Source organism: Boleophthalmus pectinirostris, unplaced genomic scaffold (assembly GCF_026225935.1).
Source record: "Boleophthalmus pectinirostris isolate CB_2022bp ecotype Guang Dong unplaced genomic scaffold, ASM2622593v1 HiC_scaffold_13, whole genome shotgun sequence".
NCBI lineage: Eukaryota > Metazoa > Chordata > Actinopteri > Gobiiformes > Gobiidae > Boleophthalmus > Boleophthalmus pectinirostris.
Window position 1 is genome coordinate 1,793,846 of NW_026571036.1, and position 15,659 is coordinate 1,809,504.

The following is a 15,659-nucleotide window of genomic DNA, read 5'->3' on the forward strand; positions in this document are numbered from 1 at the left end:
TGTAGTTTTGTACATAAGTCAAGTGTTTATTTTTAGGATTTTCCATCTTCAAGTAGAGCACTTGGAAATGGTAGGGTACATAAACTTTATAAATAATACGTTATATCCATCATAAATATTGAACGACTCAAATGAGTAACTTTTTTTCTCATATCATCTCAGAACAGAATATTCCACATCCACAGCCTGAAACACAGTGTGACACTGCACCAGGTTTGTTGAAGGGTAAATATTTGGTTTGATTCCCACCATTATTCTACAAATCCAACAACATTCTTATGTATTTGGACAGACTTAATACTGAATAAGGTGAAAGAAATAATGGAAGGGGTCCGAATCACATTGAGTAATTCTGAAAACACCAAACTCAATGAATTTTTAAGGTAAGAACACTCTACATTATTATTCATTTCTTAAACTGAGTTTCAGTTTATATAAAAAAACTTTCATTTCTTTCAGAAAACAAATTAGGGACTTGGGTACAGAGAAAAAAAACCTGGTTGGAGTCTTTGGTAAAACTGGTTCAGGAAAAAGCTCCTTGATTAATGCCATTGTTAAAGAGAAAGATCTTTTACCCACTGGAGAAGTACAAGCACGCACCACAGTCGTGACCAAAGTGGAGGCTAATACACAAAACGATACATATGAAGCAGAAATAGAGTTCATATCTAAAGAGGTAAATGTGGTTTTATTGGGAAATATATGTAACAGTGAACGTATGTTATGCCTTTAATGAATGGAAACATTTAATGTTTTTAAGGAATGGGAAGATGAGGTGAAGTTTTCCAAAAAACTTTTAAATGAACAAAATAGAGACAATAAAGAATATGAAGAATATAATGGAAAAAATGACTGCTCTTTATGGAGATGAGTGGAAAGACAGATCTCCTGAAAACTTGATGGAGCCTAAATATTTTAAAGAAATACGAGAATTTCTTGAGAACAGAAAAAAGATGGTGCAAGTCAAATCGGTGACTGTTAAAATCTAAAACATTATCATGATTCTTTAATCTGATGGGTAATTTTATTTCACAAATTATTTCAGGCCAAAACATTGGCTAAGGAAATTCACAAATACACCAGAAGTGACCCCGATGAAGGAAAAGGATGGTTCTGGCCCCTGGTGAAGTGTGTGACTGTGAAAGTACCAAACAGTGAAATTCTTAAACACGTCACTTTAGTGGATCTTCCTGGAAATGGAGACTGGAATAAGAGCAGAGATCAGATGTGGACAAAGGTATTTTATTACAAAATATTGGTGAAATGTGATGTGTAACTTCTACAGTTAATGAACAAATGTGTTTCAGATTGTGGCCAGTTGTTCAACTGTATGTGTTGTGTCTGAAATTACCCGAGCAGCATCTGACAGCGATGCTTGGGAGATCCTGGAGAGAACATGTGACCTCATGGGGAACGGTGGAGAATGTAAACAGATTTACTTCATCTGCACCAAGTGTGACGAAGGGGATAACAAAGAGTAAGTGGTATAAATGTGCTTATATTGTATATTAAATCTAAATATTCTGTTATATATTATAGTTTGACAAGAAACTCAAAAGCCAAAGACAAAGTGAATAAAACATTCAATAAACTTCACAAAGTCAAGGTGAGTTTACTGACACTGTCAACTCTGTGTAACTATTACAGTCAAACTTTATCATGTGTGTAAATGTTCACACAATGGAACACACATCAGTATTTGCTGCAGTATTTGCTTATTGTTGATTATCAGTAACAGATTTTGTACTCACCTGAAAGGGACTGTTCTGTTTTCTAGAAACAATTTAATGATGACTGTTTTGAAGTTTTCACTGTGAGCTCTAAAGACTTTTTCACTCCAGGAAAAAAACGTGAGCGTGTTCTAACTGGTGAGTAAAAAATGTGCATGATCAGTATTAAACATCCAGACTCAAAGTAAGACTGGCCAGTATATTTACCTTTTGTAAACAATTAAGATTTGAATTGATTTTAATCGAAGTCAGAGCAGGAACTGATTGTCTTTCAAATGACTCTTTATGTTTTCATTCTTATCATATGCTATTATTGCTATTATTGAAGAAGATTTAAACCACCTTAAATTACATTTGTATAAATGTCTAATTGTAATTGCACATTAACCCTGCTTTGCAAGTTAAGAGTAAACTGATTTCATAATAACCCTCAATTTCACGATTTTCAAAATCTCAATTATTAAACCCAAATTAATCAAATTAGTTTGATTAATTGCCCAACCTTAAATCAAAGTACTTGTGTGTCCCAAAGGTGATCTGTAATTACATTGTATTTGTGTTACAGAAATACACAAACTTCAGCAGCAACTTCAAAATCTAAATAACCAACATGAACAAACTCTGAACTATGTCCACGGAGCCAATGGGATTCTGTCTCTGATCAAAGGAGCAAAACTGGGAAATATGGTACAGACACACACACACACACACACACACACACACACACACACACACACAGATGCACACACCTCTGCTGTGTCACTCTGTGTCACTTTGAGCTATTTGTTTCTTTTGCACTGTTTTATTTCAGGATTCTCATCAGACTGAACAAGTGTTTAAGAACCTGACTGGAATCATACTCAGAGAGCTTCAGAAAGTCCAGGAGTCCATGGACAAAGTGTTTCAGGAGTTTGACACTTGCCTGAGTGAGGGTGTGAAGGAGTCAAAGATTAAGTGTGAAAAGGCTTTGTTCCAGGTTTTAAACCCTGTAAGAACATCTGTAACATGAATTATCATTTCATTCACATCAGTGTCTGAATTTGTCTTGTTTTGTGTCTTTTTAAGAAGCAGAAAGGTGGTGGGAGTAGTTTTCACATGCCACTAAGGATGGGCATTGGAAAACGATGGCGTCCACAAAAAAAAGAGACAAATCGACCTCAATGCAACATTATCATCTTCTCTGACTGAGAGCATAGATGAAAAGTTCAGAGAAACATTCCCGTACGAATATGAATAGTCCATTCATCAGGAGACGTAGATAGTGTACTTTTAATCCAGAGCTCTAATCATTGGGCCTTTTCTGTTTTTAGAAATGATACAAATTCTGGACCTTTATATGGAGTAATTCGTGCATTTTCACTTGACATAAAGCGAACTGATTCAGCAGCACCAGAATTTTGAACTTCATCTGACATTTATCAGCAGTGAGGTATTACATCATGTACATGATGACATACAAAATAACTTGAACAGTTCACTATTATTGACATGTTTGGTTTTATAAGGTAACCAAGGTTACAACCAAAGTGTGCCAAGATATTCTCCATCGCAAAAAGATCATCCACAGCAGTCTGACGGAGACCGTGAAAGAGACGATGCAAGAATGCTACAAAGGTCAGTGTTTCATGTCATGTTCAAACACGTGTTTACAGTTTATTAAGACTGTTTTATACTTTTCAATTGCAGAAGCAGCACAGCACAGAGGTGACGGCAGTTTAAAGAAAATGAAAGATACAGTTGAAAAGCACCTGAAGAAAGTAAAGAACACAATGTTTGACAAAGCCAAAGATAAAGTGTTGGCTCTACTGAATGAACTGATGGTACATTACTGTAATGAAGTCTTTTAAGATGACTTTACATTTATTCACACATGTTTGATCAAACAGGATGATGTTCAGAAACAGCTGAGGGACACTCTGCTGGAATCTATTGAGGTGTCATTCAACCCAGACCAACAGTTATTCCCAGGTAAACACAGAAGACACACAGTACATGTTCATGTTTAGAGCAGAGGGACGACCCAAAGTGCAGGACTGCAGATGAAGCTGAGTTTGAGTTGAGTTGAGTTTGAAACACAAAAATCCATAAATCCAAAAACCCCCAAATTAAAACTAAACTGTCATAACAAGACAAGACACTGACAATGACAATGGCCCAACAAAGGGCAGAGAAGAACACAGGGTATATAACACATTAGGGTGGGGCAAACCATCAACAAACAGGAAGTAAAACTCAAAATAACAAGCAGACAGAACAAATGTCAAAATAAGACCAAGGGCACACAACACTAAAGGAATAAGATACACTAAAATAAGCAAAAACTACAACTACAAAATATGAACCATGACAGTACATGAATATGTAAAAAGTATAAAATGTCCAAGCCCAAAATAAGTTTGTTCTTGTTCTTGCGGATGCAAAAAATAGAACAAGCCTCTTTCTTATGAAGTATGAATTAAGTCTGTGCCTGCTCCAGTGCCCTCAGTCAGTCTGCTCCTGCCTGTCTAAGAATGTATTATTAAATCTATTATTGTGTTATTAAAGCGAGACATTTTCTCTGTAACCTGTTTAGGTGGCATACACACACATTTTCTAAGTCAACACACTGAATTAGCCATTGTTCTTTATTGTTGTTACAGATTTTGAGAATGAGTTTGAGTTGGTGAAGAAACACTATGATGACCTGAGTCCAAAGAAGAAGACGTAGTAGGTAAAAACATAACAGGACAGAATACTATGTTGTAGCTTGTGATACATTCTGTTAATATTTTCTGTTAATCCAGTGTTTTAGATGTGATCTGTTGAAGATGTTGTGAGTGGAAGCAGAAGATGAACTGTAGCCTGCCACATTCGACCAGACAACAATGAACAACAGAGCAACTCATCTCCTGTTTTTCTCAGCTTTTCAATATTTACTGATGTTTTCATATAGTATGTATGTTTGTAGATTTTTTAAACCAGTAGTGAATCTTGCCACTTCCCCCTCCCCTCGTCATGTGTCTGTTCTGTTTTCTTATCAGCTGGTGCACTGTTAGACATGAGTAGTCATGTTATGTGAGAATACAATAGGGCTGGGTTGCCCAAACTTATTTTAAAAAAATCTTTGAATCTTTACATAATATTTTAACTTTTAGTGTATTGTGGAAGGAAATGTGTAATTGTTTTTAATCACTGTATAGCATGTTATAAATAATGGTACTTTTTATTTTAGCCAACAAAATTCTAAACAGGGAACAACTTGTCAAACATTGTTAAGTCAAAAAGCCGAGCCCCTGCACCAAGTCTTCACCTCCACTCCTGGGCCCTGTCTCCTCTCACCTCTGCTCCCTCCTCTTCCTCCTCACCGCTCCTCCCCTCTCCCCTCCCCTTTTTATGAGTTGATGAGGTTATTTTTAGTCTGGCCAGTAGGTGGCAGCAAGACCAAAACACCAGGTAACCAGGTGTGTCTCTGGAATCATTTCATTAGGCCCAGGTGTGCAAACAAATCAAACCAAACCAAGGAATGTGAAGGAAACAGAGACACTGGTGAGGAAATTTACCTTTAAAATTAGTTTTAAGTTTAAAAGAAATTGTAAATAAATTCAATTTAAGATTGAAGATGCCAAAATGGAGCTAAGTTGAATAGCTAAATTGTTTATTTATAGAGTAGTAAATCTGATTTAGAGAAAATGATGTAAATTCTAAGTTAAAGTAGCTCTAGTTAAAACATATATATATATATATATATATATTTTTAATTTAGCAATTAAAAAACAATGTATCAAAAGTTATCTTCAAATAATAAAGTGTTATATTTCATGTACTCATTTAGAACTGTATAAAAAGTTAATTATAGGATTAAATTATTGGTGAAATGATTGGTTAAAAATTGTAGCTATTTAAGTTCATGTATAAAATGTATACTAAAATATAATAAATATATATATAATATATATATTATATATAAATTATAAATATTATAATTGAAGTGTATTAATTAGAATTAAAATTGATTATATAACTGATGAAATTGTGAAATGTAAATTTAATATCATTACACATTTGTTTACTTTTAAAGGTTTTTGAACTGCTACTGCTGCTACTACTGCTACTACTACTACTGCTACTACTACTACTACTACTGCTACTACTACTACTACTACTACTACTACTACTACTACTACTGCTACTGCTACTATACTAAACTGCTACTACTACTACTACTGCTACTACTACTGCTACTACTACTACTACTACTGCTACTACTACTACTACTACTGCTACTACTACTGCTACTACTGCTACTACTACTGCTACTGCTACTACTACTACTGCTACTACTACTACTACTAGTCTACTACGTTACTACTACTACTACTACTACTACTGCTACTACTAACTACTACTGCTACTACTACTACTGCTACTACTACTACTGCTACTACTACTGCTACTAAAAGAATCAAATTATTCCAATAAAAACTTCAAGCCGAGTTGAGCCTTGTGTCTGTTTCCCTGTTTTTTTCAAGTTGAACCTGCATTCCGAAAATAAAGACTTGACAAAGTTTTAAATAAATAACTTTCCTTAATGAAATCTACTTTTGTGTCTGTCTCAAAATACAGACCTGTGTGTTCTGTGTTTAAGTTAATCATGGTCCTGGGTCTACTCCAGGTAGTGATGTTGGACACTGTATGTTCATTTATTTGATTAATTATTCAAAATGAGTGATTCTTAAAGTGAAGTGAAGAGAATTAGTGAAGCAGCACAGACATGTGACTGAATGACCTTTGAACTTATTTATTAACTGCTACAACATGATTGTTGAAATACAACAAAACAACATAAACATGTCTAAATGATCAACAGAAATACATATTTATTGTTTTACACCTTGTCATTGTTATTAGGCCTTATGCATGTAGTTTGTTGATCTAACAAATCAGCCTCAGTCTCACTGAGGCTGCAGGATTTTCTTTTGAAGGGCTTTGTAAACAAAAATATCCTTTAACATAGTGGTGCTGAGCCTTATAGACCATCCATCCATCCATTTTCTTGTGCTTATCCGGGGTCGGGTCGCGGGGGCAGCAGTCTAAGCAGGGACTCCCAGACTTCCTTCACCCCAGACACGTCCTCCAGCTCCTCCTGTTGGATCCAGAGGTGTTCCCAGGCCAGTCCAGAGACATCGTCCCTCCAGTGTGTCCTGGTCTTCCCCGGGGCCTCCTCCCGGTGGGACATGAACACCTCCCGAGGGAGACGTCCAGGAGACATCAGAACAGATGCCCGAGCCTCAACTGGCTCCTCTCGACGTGGAGGAGCAGCGGCTCTACTCCGAGCTCCTCCCGTGTGACTGAGCTCCTCACCCGATCTTTAAGGGAGACGCCCAGACACCCTGCGGAGGAAACTCATTTCGACCACTTGTATCGGCGATCTCGTCCTTTCTGACATTACCCAGAGCTCATGACCAGAGGTGAGAGTAGGAACGAAGACCGACCGGCAAATCGAGAGCTTCACCTTTCAGTTCACCTCCCTCTTCACCACAATACATGCGATACAGTGACCACATCACTGCAGACGTTGCACCGATCCACTTGTCAATCTCACGCTCCATCCTCCCCTCACTCATGAACAAGACCCTGAGATACTTGAACTCCTCCACTTAAGACAGGGACTCTCCACCCACCTGGAGAGGACAAGACACCTTTTTCTGGTCGAGAACCATGGCCTTGGACTTGGAAGAGCTGATCCTCATCCCAGCCGCTTCACACACTGGTCAAACCACCCCAGTGCACAGTGCAGGTCCTGGTTTGATGAAGCCAACAGGACAACATCATCTGCAAACAGCAGAGGTGAGATTCTGTGGTCGGCTGGATTCTCCTCTCCATTACCCTGGAATAGACCTTACCAGGGAGGCTGAGGAGTGTGGTTCCCCTGTAGTTGGAACACACTCTCCCGTCCCCCTTCTTATACAGAGGGACCACCACCCCGGTTTGCCAGTCCAGAGGTACTGTCCCCGACCGCCATGCGATGTTGAAGAGCCTTGCCACCAAGGAGCTTGTCAACCACCTCAGTGGCTTCAGCCAGGGTGATGGATGAGTCCGCCTCCGAGTCCCCAGCCTCGGCCTCCTCCTCGGAGGACGTGACGGTGGGATTGAGGAGATCCTAAAGGTTTTCCTTCCACCGCCGGACAACGTCCCCAGTCGAGGTCAGCAGCTCTCCCCCCGCACTGTAAACAGTGTTGGTGAAGAATTGCTTCCCCCTCCTGAGGCGCCGGACGGTTTGCCAGAATCTCTTTGAGGCTCCGATAGTCCTTCTCCATGGCCTCCCCGAACTCCTCCCAGCTCCGAGTTTTGGCCTCTGCGACCGCAAAGGCTGCAGCACGCTTGGCCCGTCAGTACCTGTCAGCTGCCTCAGGAGTCCCCCGAGCCAATAAGGCCCAATAGCACTCCTTCTTTAGCCTGACGGCATCCCTTACTTCCGGTTTTCAATCGGGGATTGCCGCCGCGACAGGCACCACAGACCTTACGCCCACAGCTCCGAGCGAGCTGCATCGACAATAGAGGCCGAGAACGAAGCCGACTCGGCCTCCATATCTCCAGCCTCCCCCGGAACCCGGGAGAAGTCCTCCCGGAGGTGCGAGTTGAAAGTCCCTCTGACAGAGGCTCCGCCAGACGTTCCCAACAGACCCTCACTACACGCTTGGGCCTGCCAGGTCTTTCCGGCTTCCTCCTCCGCCAGCGAACCCAACTCACAACCAGGTGGTGATCAGTTGACAGCTCAGCCCCTCTCTTCACCCGAGTGTCCAAGACACGCGGCCGGAGGTCAGACGAAACGACTACAAAGTCGATCATCGACCTCCGGCCTAGGGTGTCCTGGTGCCACGTGCACTGATGGACACACTTGTGCTCGAACATGGTGTTTGTTATGGACAAACTGTGACTAGCACAGAAGTCCAATAACAAAACACCACTCGGGTTCAGATCAGGGAGGCCGTTCCTCCCAATCACCCCTCTCCAAGTGTCACTGTCGTTGCCCACGTGGGCGTTGAAGTCCCCCAGGAGATCGTTTTTATCTTTAATATAAAAATTAAGGTTTTTACTGACAAAAAAATTCTAGCATGGTCATTTAGATCTACTGCACTTTCAGTAATTCCTCTGTATTTTTGACAAACAAAAGCTGGCTCACTACTTCAATAATGTCCAATGCAACTTTACTTGCAGCACTTCAAAAACAAAAGCAGTTACAGAACATAAATAGAAGGTAAAACATAAAACAGCAACAACATTATGTATTAGTATTAGAGAGGGGGTTTGTGAACTTTGAGTGTTTGGCTTTGACTAGAAGTAAGAGTTGAGAAATATTACCAGTCCAATCCAGTATAACCAGTTATCAAAGTTAATTATCTAAGTTTAATTAAACAGTTGTTCTGAAGGTTTGTAAATTCTTGTCCATATCAGTGACCCATAACTGGAAATAACATCACTATTCAGCAAAGCAAACTGTGGTTTATGAAGATTTATTGACCAAGTTAAACAGAAGTATTTAAATATGAAATATGCAAATGAGTGTAGGCTTGTCTGAGCTGGTGTCTAAAGATTGGAGATCAGATAAAAGTTTGAGTTAACTAAAAGAGTTATCGAAACTTATGTGTTGAGTCTAAATTGATCAATCAAGCTGTTCTGTGTAATGTGCTCATACGACCAGGAGGGTGGACATGTTCATCGTGGTGCGGTCCACAGGTCCAGTGGTTTGGAGGTCTGAAATCCTCAGGGCGACGGGTCTGAACAATCAAACGAACTGAGATGGACGGAGGCCACGTGATCTAAACAATAACTCCAGGCTCAAGCTGCGTCAGACTGAAGGAACAGTGTGTCCTCTGTGTAAAGAGCAGCAGAAGACGCTCTCCAAGTGTCCATGAGGTCTGAAGATCACAGGTCACAGATTAAGGACACTCAAAAGGCTATTGACTATAAAATGAAAATAATTACATTTTGAAAAATATGAATGATTTCGGTCTGACCAGCTACAGTAATTTGGATAAAAAACTTGTCAAGAGACAAGCAAATTTGAGAAAAAGTCGGTAAACCATTTTTTTACATAATTTGAGGGTGCTGATTCAGAATATTTTGTTTGCCAAGATGGATTTTGTGATGATTTGTGTGATTCCCCTGGAGTTGGAACACACCCTCCGGTCCCCCGTCTTAAGGCACTGTCCCCGACCACCACGCGCCAGAGACGTGTGAGCCAAGACCCACAACATCCAGAGACTTAAAATACTCAGGACCTCATCTCATCCACCTCCGGAGCTTGACACAACCTCAGTGACTTCAGCCAGGGTGATGGCTGAGTCCCCCACCCCAGCCTTTGCTTCCTCCTCAGAAGACACGATGGTGGGACTGAGGAGATCCTCAAAGTTTTCCTTCCACCACCCGACAACTTTTTTTTTTTTTTTCTAAATGGGATAGAGGTAACAAAGCACATCACATATGAAAAAATTAGGGCTGGGCAAAAATTAATTTTTTAAATCGCGATTAATCGCATGTTATACGCAAAACCAATTAATGAATTAAAAAGTAGAGTATAGCGACTTTTATTGGAAATGTAAACAGCTTTTCTTTCACAGTTGAACCTCAGATCCTTCAAGGTGTTCAGTAAAGGCTCAAGAAAAAATATTGAATGGACGTTTGTACTACTAATATATTTATTGAATATTTTTTATGCTGTGAGTAATGAACACGACACTAGTAATAATTTCTAGATCCGTGTTTTAAACTTGAATTGATATTTCTTAGGAAACAAAGGGTTAATATAATGGAATGGAAATGGACCAATCACATTTTTTCTTCCAGTGGAATCTGGGTAAATCAGTGACTCCAGCACTGAACTAAAGAAATAAGCTCAGCTCAGAGCCGGAGCCCGAGGCCGAACCCGCGTAAACAAACGTTTACAATAAAATAAATAAATAAATAATAAAAACTGCATTAACGGTGTTAAAATAATTGTCGGCGTTAATGACTTAATTAGTTAACGCAAAGTGAACGCGTTAATGTGCCCGGCCCTAGAAAAAATACATTTTAATTAGTCTTAAACTGGAAATCAAAATAAGAATTGTTATGAATCCAAAAATACAAATCAAAGAAGTTGCCTTTCCATCTCTAGGAGACACTAACCATTAACCATTCTCCTTGGAGTCACTGCAAAAATCACAAAAAGTCACACATCAGGATTTTATGTTGTGTTTAATGTGTGAGATAAGGAGTTTAGAGAAAGAAGTGCTAACTTACTTTAATTATGGCTGTATTCTTGCATCTGCAGGTAACAATCAAGTTGCAGTTTTTTGGGATTGCATCACTTTGGGCTCCAGGTTTCCATTGATTACGTTCCGTTCCATTTCTTCCACAGGTGGTAGAACTGGATTTGTTCTGTTCGATTGTCTCCGGACTAGAGTTTGGTGATGTTTCTTCAGGGGGCATCTGAAAAAAAAAATGCCTCTTGCATCTTTGTGGCAGTTGCTCAGAGCGTGTTGGAGCCAGTTTATATTTATTTAAGAAGTTATTAATTTGATACCTTTTATATAAAAGTAAACTGCATTTTTCTTTATTATAGAATTTTGTATAGTTCATCCTGATCTCCCCTCCTCCTGTGATCAGGTAGATCTTGTCACCTGTAGGAGCAGGGCGGGGGAAGGCAGTGCCCGTGGAGACTGGAGAGGAGAAGATCTGGATCTCCGCGAGTGCTTTTTTTTTTTTTTTTTTTACGTGAGTTACAAACCTCCTCAGACAAAAAGGGCACAACAAGTCACAAAATAATCCTGAAACTCCAAGGATTTAAAAGAAGAATTCATCGCTATCGCTGTTTGTGGATTGGCGATTGCGGCGACATCAAAGGGCGAAAGCGGCTTGACGCACGCGCAGTGAGGAGTAAAATCAGCTGATCGATTTTATGAATGAAAGCGCCGCTCCGCTCAGCGGCTGCACCGCATGGAAGATCCGAAGTTGTTTAAATTAGACTTGGTTCCACATCCAGAAATATCAGTCCTGGCGGTGTTGGTCATCTGGAAAAGTTTCATGCTTGTACCATAAAAGTGAACTATTTTGGTCCTTAACAGCTCCACTAACAGATGTGAAGACATGAAAGCTCCTGACCTGCATGGAGGGTTCATCCCAAATCCAGCTCCCTGAGACTGTACGCAGGCCAGAAGGAAGGAGGCCGAGGACTAGTGAGTGTGGAACCACTGTCCAGGATGAAACATCCAAGCTCCTTGAGAACATCAAGGACAAGGCCCCGGCAGATGAGGAGCTCAGAGAAGGTCTCAGACAGTGGGGTCCAGAGGAAGAGGAGCTGGAGGAACCATCATGACAGAACAAACCCCGACATGAACCACCAGAACAGAACTGAAGAGGCTGATATCAAGAAATCCTCCCAGTGTCTTGAGAGGATCTGAAGGACACACAGAGACTTCATCCTGCAGGTTCTGCTCCTGAGCAGCCATCCCACCTGAGCAACAGAGGCCCAGATCTACCAGACAAGAGCCACAGTGTAACTGTGCAAAGAGTCTCCTGACACAGTCCAGCACAGAACTGCAGGTGTCAGATGCTGCAGGGAAACAAACATGGAGCCACAGAACCAAGTGGAGCCACAGTCACAGAAACATCTGAGCAGAGTTCAGGCTGGAGACCCCAGGATCAAGGTGGGAAACACCTCCAAAGGTTGTGGAGAACAACCGAGCCAAGATCCTGTGGGACTTCAGATACAGACTGACAGGATGGAGATGGACCATCCAGACATAGTGGAGGTGGAGAAGAAACAGAGCAGAGCCGTGGAGGTGGAACATCACAACACCAAGAGACGGAAACATCAGAAGAAAGGAACACGAGAAACTAGAAAAATACCAGGAGCTCAGAGAAGAGCTGGAGAAAGTCTGGAAAGTGAAGGCATCAGTGTTGCCCGAGTCGACTACAGCAGGAAAAACAACAGAACATCTCAGTCCAGAAAAGTGCAGAACTGGGGACAGCAAAGATACTGCACAGAACTCTCAGACTCCCAGGCCTCTGGTAGACGACCTGAGCTGGATGAGGGTGAGAGACCAACCAGCATGTAAGGTGAGAAACACATTTATATCTATGTATCGATAGATCTATCTGTCTGTCTGTCTGTCTGTCTGTCTGTGAGCCAAATGAGGAGCTTCATTCATAAAATCAGAGTGGCCAAGAGGAGCAGAAGATGGTCTTTGTTAGTCTTGCATGTTTATGTCTCTGTGTCATGTCCTTGTAGCTGATATCATCTCTGTAACAATAAGAAGATGCAGGTGAAGAGTTTATAGCTGGACAGATTTGACCCAGATTTCAGAGATCGGTGCATTTGCAGGTTGTGACTTGTTCAAATGAAGAATATTTGTACATTTTGAAACCCTGGATAGAAGAACTTGTAACGTGTTTGTCAGTGTGAGTTTTTGGTTGTAAATCTGAGACTTGGAGCTTTTCCCTCATGTTTGACCTGCCCAGGAGCTGCATAGTCCACTTCTGTCACCTGAACAAAAGGGAAGAAACACTCTGAATGTGAAGGGTCAGTTTGATGTCCAGTTGTGACGTGTTTAACTCCAGACTCGCCAAATGGTGATAATTTGTGCAAACCATCAAACCATTTTAGTTTGAAAATCCAGTCCAAATTACACAGCAGTTTCCTTCATTTATCTGAAATGTGTTTAACCAGGGAGAACAAAGGAATCTAACCGGAGACCATATTGTTTTGAGCAGAGCGCTAACCACTCTGCCACTGTGCCATTGGGCTCCACAGGTCGAGCTTCTCACTCCGGGTATTATTCATTCATTTGTTTTTCAAAATAAAACCAAAAATAAGAAAACGAAAAAACAACAATTTTCTTCATTATTTGTGTCCAAAACCAAAAAAAAAAAAACAAAAAAAAAAAAAAAACAGATAACGATTAGTTTTTCAGTTTTCGATTTTGTGTTTAAATTAATAATTGAAAAAAAAACAAAAAAAAAAAAAAAAAAACGATAAAGGCCGTTTCCCGTTTCTTTGACTTAAACTGCCATGCCGGACTGAACCAGGACTAAACCAGGACTGAAACAGGACTAAACCAGGACTGAAACAGGACTAAACCAGGACTAAACCAGGACTGAAAACAGGACTAAACCAGGACTGAAACAGGACTGAAACAGGACTGAAAACTAAACCAGGACTAAACCAGGACTGAACCAGGACTGAACCAGGACTAAACAGGACTGAAACAGGACTGGACTGAGGACTGAAACAGGGACCAGGACCGGAGGTGCGCAGACTTTAAAGTGACCAGGACTGGTTTAGTCCTGTTTCAGTCTTGGTTTAGTCCTGTTTCAGTCCTGTTTCAGTCTGGTTTAGTCCTGGTTTAGTCCTGTTTCAGTCCTGGTTTAGTCCTGGTTTAGTCCTGTTTCAGTCCTGTTTCAGTCCTGGTTTAGTCCTGGTTTAGTCCTGTTTCAGTCCTGGTTTAGTCCTGGTTTAGTCCTGTTTCAGTCCTGGTTTACTATGGTATGACTAATGTCATACTGAGAGAAAATCCAATTGCTCTGAGGCCTCGGCCATGAGTGGTAATAACAAGGGCAGTTGTTTGGGGGCCCCTCCAGGTTCAGGGGCCCTAAGCGGCCGCCTACTTTTACCTAATGATAGCGCCGCCTCTGAAAGACACGTAGTACTGGACTAACTCTGTCACTTTCATTATAGAAATTCAAACATAACCACAAAAAGCAACTATATGAGTGACTATTGATTGGTAATCATATTTATGTCAATTACGTTGTTTACAAAATAGTTAAATAAGCTTTATTGACCAAAACAAACAAACAAAAATATCCAGGACGGACAGGAGCTTGTTTAGGGCCTCTTCTCCAGCCACAGATGTGAGTCTAGCTCTGGACTCACTACAAATCCTGTCTTCCTCACCAGCTTATCCAACTGCACAATGTCCTTCTGCCTGAGGCTTCCTCCCCAGCAGACCACAGCACTGAAGAGGACACTGGAGATAAGTGTCTGGTAGAACATCAGCAGGAACTTCTGGCAGATCTTAAAAGACTTCAGCCTTCTGAGAAAGTCCAGTCGCTCTGTCCCTTTGTGTAGAGCAGGTCTGTATTCTCAGACCAGTCCAGTCTGTGGTCGAGATGTACGCCCTTTTTCTATCTCTCTACAACCTCCACAGTGTCCCCCTCAGTGATCCCAGGCAGCAGCTGTGGCCTGCTCCTCCTAAAGTCCACCAACATCTCTTTGGTCTTTGCAGTGTTCAGTTGAAGGTGGTTCGCCGTGCACCACAAAGTCCTCAGAGCTGCTTGTCCTCCCCTTCATCACTGTTCCTGACAGGTACTTCTGCAGGTGACACAGCTCTGAGTTTTATCTAAAGTTGGACGTGTACAGAGTAAACAGAAGTGGTGACAGTACAGTCTCCTAATATAGTTAAATATATTCATGACTGATGATAAATGTATTTTTGTTACTATTTGATTTATTATCATTGCAGTCTTATATTTATCTCATAATGACTGTATATATTTCCTTTAGTTTCAGAGCCTCTCACACATCTTTTTCATATTCTTTTCAGTTTAAATGTGAGGTGTGTGTGGTTTGTTGCTGCAGCTCCAGTCTCTGACGTCACTCCACACATCCCACACTCGTCTGTGCTCCATGACACACACTTTCTCCTTTAAAATGTTCACTTTTGGGAAATTGGTTGTACGAGTACATTTGCTGTCTTTGTACATTTCAGAAGGATCGACTGCAGCTGCACGATGCCCTCTGCATCTGTTGTTTTCATTTTGAAAAATGGCAGACTTGGACATCCAACAGGTTACTGTGCTTTATTTAATGTTGATGAGATGTTTTTACCAATCCTCCAACGGCGCTCCAAGTTTGGGGAGTTCCTGGTACTTTCACCTGTCAGGGTCAGGATCTGCTGCAGATCACCT

At 40.9% G+C, this 15,659-nt stretch overlaps 1 long non-coding RNA gene and 1 pseudogene across 1 annotated transcript; both read left to right on the top strand.

Moving 5' to 3' along the window:
- LOC129407737 (nuclear GTPase SLIP-GC-like) lies at window positions 1-3,438 on the top strand (annotated as a pseudogene).
- Window positions 3,439-3,560: 122 nt separating this feature from the next.
- Window positions 3,561-5,328, top strand: LOC129407626 (uncharacterized). Its single transcript, XR_008631637.1, has 3 exons — window positions 3,561-3,698; window positions 4,370-4,440; window positions 4,514-5,328. It is a non-coding gene; the product is annotated as an uncharacterized LOC129407626 (long non-coding RNA).
- Window positions 5,329-15,659: the final 10,331 nt, after the last annotated feature.